General features: G+C 34.7%; 1 long non-coding RNA gene across 1 annotated transcript in view; it reads right to left on the bottom strand.

Moving 5' to 3' along the window:
- Positions 1 to 4705: 4705 nt before the first annotated feature.
- The window catches only part of LOC116151704 (uncharacterized), a 38099-nt gene continuing 36041 nt past the window's right edge, over positions 4706 to 6763 (bottom strand). The window contains exon 12 of the long non-coding RNA XR_010380058.1: positions 4706 to 5130. This is a non-coding gene — a long non-coding RNA (uncharacterized LOC116151704). The remainder of the gene's footprint in view (positions 5131 to 6763) is intronic.

Below are 6763 nucleotides of genomic sequence, written 5' to 3'. Positions count from 1 at the left end.
CATCACAATAGTTTGTACTAAGTTTTGAAATCAGGAAGTATGATATCTCCCAATTTGTTCTTCTGTTTCAAGATTTTTTATTTGTTTATTTGGGATCTCTTGAAATTCCCTATGAATTTTAGAACTTTTTATTTTCTGGAAAAAATATTGGAATGTTGATAAGAATTGCATGAGATCTGTAGAATCTGTTGAGTAGTACTGACAGCTTAACAATATTAAAACTTCCCACCTATGAACATGGATGTCTATTTCTTTATGTCTTATTTAATGTCTTTTGGCAATGTTTTCAGTATGCAAATCTTTCTTCTTCTAGGCTAAATTTATTTTTAATTAATCACTTTGATCCTATTTTAAATGGGATTGCTTTCTTAATTTTTTGAATTGTCATGTTAGTGTATAGAAATGCAACTGATTTTTAATTGTTGATTTTGTATCCTCCAAATTTGCTGAATTCGTTTATTTTTTCTATTTTTTGGTGAAATCTTTGATATTTCTATATTTAATATCTTGTCGTGTGTTGAGAGAATTTATTTCTTCATTTCCAATTTTAAATCTCTTTATTTCTTTCCCTTGTTTTATTACACTGGCTAGTACCTCTAATACTATGTTAAATAGAGGAGGGAAAAATGGGCATTACTGTCTTTTTTGTTATCTTAGGGGAGAAGATTTCAGTCTTTCATCATTGAGTAGGATGTAGCTGTGTATTTTTCATGCATGGTTTTTATCATGTTGAGGAAGTTTTCTTCTATTCCTAATTTTTTAGTAATTTTTTAACAGAAAAATTATTAAATTTGATCAAAGGATTTTTGTGAATCAATTGGATGACCATTATTTTTCTTTGCTCTCTTAATGTGGTATATTATATTGATTGATTTTTCTATTTGGAATCTACAGGATGTAATCAACATTTATAGAATACCAAAAACATCAGAATACATATTTTCCTCAAGCTAACATAAAACATTCACCAAGATAGACCTCATTATGTATCATTAAACACACCTTAAAAATTGAAAGGAACAGAAATGTTATAATGTATGTCTCAGACTAGAGTGAAATTAAACTAGAAATCAACAATGGAAAGATAGCTGGAAAGTCCTAAAATACCTGGATAGTAAACAACACACTTCTACGTTATACATAGGTCAAATAAGTCTCAAGAGGGATTTTAAAATGTATTCAATGAAATAAAAATAAAAATACAACTCATCAAAATTTGCAAAATGCAGTGAAAGTTGAAGGAGACTTGTAAGATACTTTTGTCATGATATATAATCTTATGGAGACCATAAACTCAATTTTGGGAAGGGGAATAGGAAGACACAAAGCAGCAGTTCCCAGGAAGGGAAATGATCCTAAAATTAAATTCATAAATGGTTTCCAAGCAAAGGACAAATCCAGGGTGTTGCCAGAAAAGAAAAGAAAAAAAGATGGAGGGGTCAAATATGAAATGAAGGACATGACTGAAGATTCTTTTGCTTAAACCTCAGAATCATTATGGTTGCATCCTTGGAGTATGACATAATCAGAAAAAGACTCTCCGAGGAGATACAGTATGTATCATAGATGCTCTCAAACAATTGGGCTTCTGGAAAGTTTAAGGGAGTTTTTCCTCAGACTTCTCAGCAAAAACCCAACGTAGAAATAGGGCTACATTGAAAGGATTTGTGGGTTCAGCATTGTTGAGCCTTGATGAAGCTCGCCTCAGAAGGCTTAGACCAAATTGGAGGGTATTTGTGCTAATGAAGAGCTACAGGGGAACCTGTTGATCCTGCCCTGGCACTCCCATGCATGACTATACTTTCATACATTTTTCCTTACCACTTTATTCTCTTATCTATTTTTACCCTTTGTTTTTCTTTCTTTTCTCATTTCTTCACCCCTTTTTGGACAGTTTTGTGTAAGTAATGGACAGAGGACAGGCCTTGGAGTCAGAGAGCTTGCATCTGAGACTAAGCTCTAGAACCAAGCTAAGTGACCTAGAATATGTTAAGTCTAATCTCTTCACTTGCATAAATGTAGGAATAATATCTAATTTACTGTGTGATCATGAGGATTAGAGATAGTAAGTGTACTTCCTTAAAGGTAGAAAGTGTCCAATAAGAGTGGCTGTTATATTGTTTTTATTACTGTTGCTACAATTTTGTTTATGTGGTTGATTTGGGTTCTTGGAGCAGCTGTTAGTAAACTCTACACTGAGTTTCTTTACTCTAAATACTCTTTAATATGATTATTTTTATGAGGTTGATTTTGATAGCTGATATTGAACTCTCTTAGTCTCTTTACAGCAGAGTATCCATCCCAAGATGCTTTGAGTGCTGGCTTCTAGAAATGCTTACATGATCTCCCTTGAGAAATGCCTGGGAACTTGCATCTTCCTATGTCTCCACTTCTCTAAAGATTTCTTCTCAGAGGATTCAAGCAACAAATCATCTACAGGAATTGCCATCTTAGGCTTTGCTTCTAACATACTAACATTAGAAAATTATTTTTTAATTTTTATTTTTAATACTACAAATATATCTTAGGCCTTCCACTAGCAACCAAAGATACAGCAAGCCTTCAGTTAAAGAGAATGCTAATCTATACTGTATCAGTTTCCCCTTCCTGGCTCCACTTCTGGCACGATGGTGTGCAACTCAGTATCACTCCTCAAAAAAACTGATGAAAACTATTTTTAAAACACATTTAAAAATAGTTGGCCTTATGAGCATACACAAATGGAAATGCCGCTACAGATATACAGCAAATGAGGACACATTTACTCAAGAATATTTACTAAAGCTCCATAAAATGATGAGTCTTTAGTATTTGAAGATCCGCACTTTTCCCCTCTCCACTCATTGAGCTGGGAACTCCACCCAGGCTTGTACAACCAAGAACACAAGTTTTTGACTCCCCCCAGGTCCTGGTTGGAGGGTTGTCTTCCTGGGAAGGACATGACATTAGCATTTCTCATACTGCCCCTAGATACTTGTTGCTGAGGCAAAGTTCTGTACTACTGCAGCCAACAGGTGGGGGCCCCATTCTTCCACCACGTTTCCTCTCATGAGACAAAGGTTCTACCTTGGGCATGGTAGGACATTGAGATCCCAATTGCTATTGACTCAGCTCATAGGACAGGGGCTTGTGCCAAGGGAGACAAGCCAAGGACACCTGGGGCTCTTGCCCATATATCCACTGAGCACTTACTTCTTCAAACTGGGCTGTCACTTAGAATTGACCTATTGTTCCTTACTCCAGCACCAGAGTTGTGGCTCAGAGATTTTCCCTGGGAGGAAATGCAGACCATAGAACAGAGAGTTCAAATTATCTCCCCAAAGGAACCAACTTTATTTGCAACAGCATATGAAGTTCAAATCTAAGTGTGCTTTCAAAAACAGTAGAAGTGTTGGTGAGAGGCAATGGGGAGGAGACTGATAAAATCCTTGAAGATACAGGCTAAATGATAAGCCAACTAGTTGCTGGAGAAAAATAAGAAACCAGCTGCAAGAACTAGAGTCTGAATAAATTTCAAACTTTGACCATCAGGAACTGTCCCTTCATAGCAGCCTGAATTTGACTGGATTAGGGTGTAAATAATTTATTCTCCAGGGCATTGTTATGAACAATAGAGCTTTTAACCAGCAGTTAGTGGAGTTTCATAGGTTAGTGTGGTCAGGTAACTAGACAAACACTGCCTAAGTCCTGCTAAAACCTTGTTATCCCAAAGTGGCTGGGCATGTCCAAGGATGAATCCCTGAGGAAAAACATCAGAGGCTTTACCCTGTGTCTGTTTAGGGGATAGAGGAGGAAGAGAAGGGAATGGACAACACTAAAATAATCCAGTTAGTCTTTAAACAAGTAAACAAGCTAACAACAATGACAAGCACTGAAAGAGGGGAGAGATGAAGCCAGTACCCAAAGTTGCTGCAATATCTAAAATGTTCATTTTCCAAAAAATATGAGACATGCAAAATAAGCAGGAAATTATGGCCTAGATACCAGAAGAATAGCAGGCAATAAAGCCACCTGCAGGAGAGACCAGATGTGAGAAAAGAAGACATTATAAATATGTTCAAAGAAACAAAGAAAACCATGATTTTAGAAGTAAAGCATGATGACAGTGTCACATCACATAGAGAACATTAATAAAGAGACAGAAATTATTAAAAATAACCAAATGGGAATTTTGGAACTGAAAGGAGCAATAACTGAAATTTAAAAATTCACTAGATGGAATCAATAATACACTTAAATGGGCAGAAAGTAAAAGTACTTAAGAATAGATCAATAGAAATTATGCAATCCAAGAACAGAGTGAAAAAAGAATGAAGAAAAAATGAGCAAAGTCTCAGAGAAATGTGGGACACTAATGTATACCAACAGACATTTAAAGCAGCACCAGAAGAACAGAGAAGGAAAGGAGCAGAAAAATATTTGAAAAATTAGTGGCTAAAAAATTCCCATTTCCTAAAAAATTTAAATCTACATATCCAGGAAGTTCAACAAACTGCAAGTAGGATAAACTCAAAAAGACCCATGAATAGACACATAGTAAAAATGCCAAAGAAAATCTTGAAGGCAGCAAGAGGAAAATGACATCTTGTTTAAGGAAACTCCTATAAGATTAACAGTTGACTTATCATCAGAAACAGTAGAGGGCTGAAGGCAATAGGATAACCTATTCTCAGCCCTCAAATTTTAAAAGTTCTTAATCAAGAATCATATATCCAGCAAAATTATCATTTAAAAATGAAGATGAAATAAAAAGACATTTGGAAAACAAAATCTGAAGGAATCTGCTGCCAGTAGACCTACCTTACAAGACATACTAAAGTTAGTTCTTCAGGCTGAAATCAAGTGACCCAAGACAGTAATTTGAATACACACACACACAAAACAAAGAACACTGATAAAGGTAATTATGCAATTATAAAGGAGTATAATTGCCTATTTCTTATCCTTTCTTATCTTGTTTAAAAATCATAAAGCAGTATACATTTAATTGTATTTGTGGGCATATAACATACAGAAATGTAATATATTTTCCAATAGCAGGGCAAAGAGGTTGGTGAGAACAAACCAACATTGGGTTAAGAATTGACTCCAGATGTTTCACTTGAATCCAAAGGAACAAATGCATAGAACCTGAAATGGAAAGAAGGCTAATATGAGAAAAATTATACATATAACATAAAAATTGTGTTCTACACTGGAAACTGACACAACACTGGAAACTGACTATAACTCAATTAAAAAAAAAGAAAAAAGTTATACGTATAAACTTGCTCTCTTTTCTCCTCTCAGCTTTAAAAGACATAAAATTACATAAAGGAATAATAATTATAATGATGTATTGTTGGGCTTATAACATGCATAGAGATAATACCTATGACAAGAATACCACAGTAAGAAAGAAAAGAGAGTAGAGCTATATGGGAATGCTGTTTCTACATTCTCTGAAATTGCTGGTGTAATTGTGAAACTGTTTTTGATAAGACATATATGGTAAGGCCTAAAGCAAACACTAAGTAAATAACTAAAAATATATAGCAAGAAAATCATTAAAGAAGTTAAAAAGTAATATTAGAAAATATTCAATTAATGAAAAAGAAAACAGTAATGACAAAAAAAAAGACTTGAGGTGTAGAGAAAATAATAACTTAAATGAGAAATATAAATCCTATTGTTTTGCTTAGTTTTGTTTTTATGAACTCTGGATACAAGTCCCTTATCAGATATATTATTTGTGAATATTTTCTACCATTTCGTGGGTTGTCTTTTCATTTTCTTAACATTACTTTTTCAATTAATGCTATGTCTCTCTCTCTCTTTTTTTTTTTTTTTTACTTAAAATGAATCAAAGCAAACGCAACATGTGTACAAATCTATAGATAAAGCTGCTCTGGAAATAAACGCATAAATACATGGCAAAGAAATGAGACTTGGCATTTTAATGCTGATCATGCCATCCTCAGTGCCATAACACCAAATCTGTGCTTGCAACACAGTAAACTATGTGTATCTGCTATACCCTACTTCTCAAATCCAGGACTTATGAACTCAAATCAGAATTTGCCATCAAAAACTCAAACTTGAATTCCTGTACTAGGAATGTCTCCAGTAGAGAGCACTAATGCTTTTTGAATATTCGGTGTAAGTAGCTTTAATTGAGATAAGGCCTAGGAAGGAGTTACAACCATTTCCCATTCCCATATATCTGGGTACACAAGACATAGGCATTTATTCCATATCCATTAACAGTTTACAGAGCACCCACTGTCCCCAGGCACCACATTAGGCCTTGGGATCCTGAGGAGGAAAAGATACACTCTTACCCTCAAGGAATTTGGCCTAGTGAAGAAGACTGTCTCAATCCCCTAATAACATCTCCTGGCATCAATCAAGGAAAGCATTTACTAATCATGCACTTTCCTATCACAAACTACATACATATATGTAGAAAAGCACATGGACTGTAAGCATTTGCAAACAGTAGGTTCAGGAGGGCCTTAGAGAAAATCTAGTCAAAATCTCTCATTTTATACCTGGAAACTTTAAACCCAGAGTGGATATGTGACTTACCCATGATCACGATAAGAGCTAAGATTAATATGGCACTTCCTATACGCCTAGAACTGCTCTAACAGTATTGTTTATTTAATCCTCACCACAACTCATTTTTGAAATACAAAACTAAGGCACAGAGAAATTAATTAACAACAAAAATCAAACAGCTCACAAGGGCAAAGTCAGGATTTGAATCTAAGTAGTCTTGCTC

Source organism: Camelus dromedarius, unplaced genomic scaffold, assembly GCF_036321535.1.
Source record: "Camelus dromedarius isolate mCamDro1 unplaced genomic scaffold, mCamDro1.pat HAP1_SCAFFOLD_114, whole genome shotgun sequence".
NCBI classification, from domain to species: Eukaryota; Metazoa; Chordata; class Mammalia; order Artiodactyla; family Camelidae; genus Camelus; species Camelus dromedarius.
Note: the sequence above shows the minus strand (reverse complement) of the source record. Positions and strands in the feature narration are given on the sequence as shown.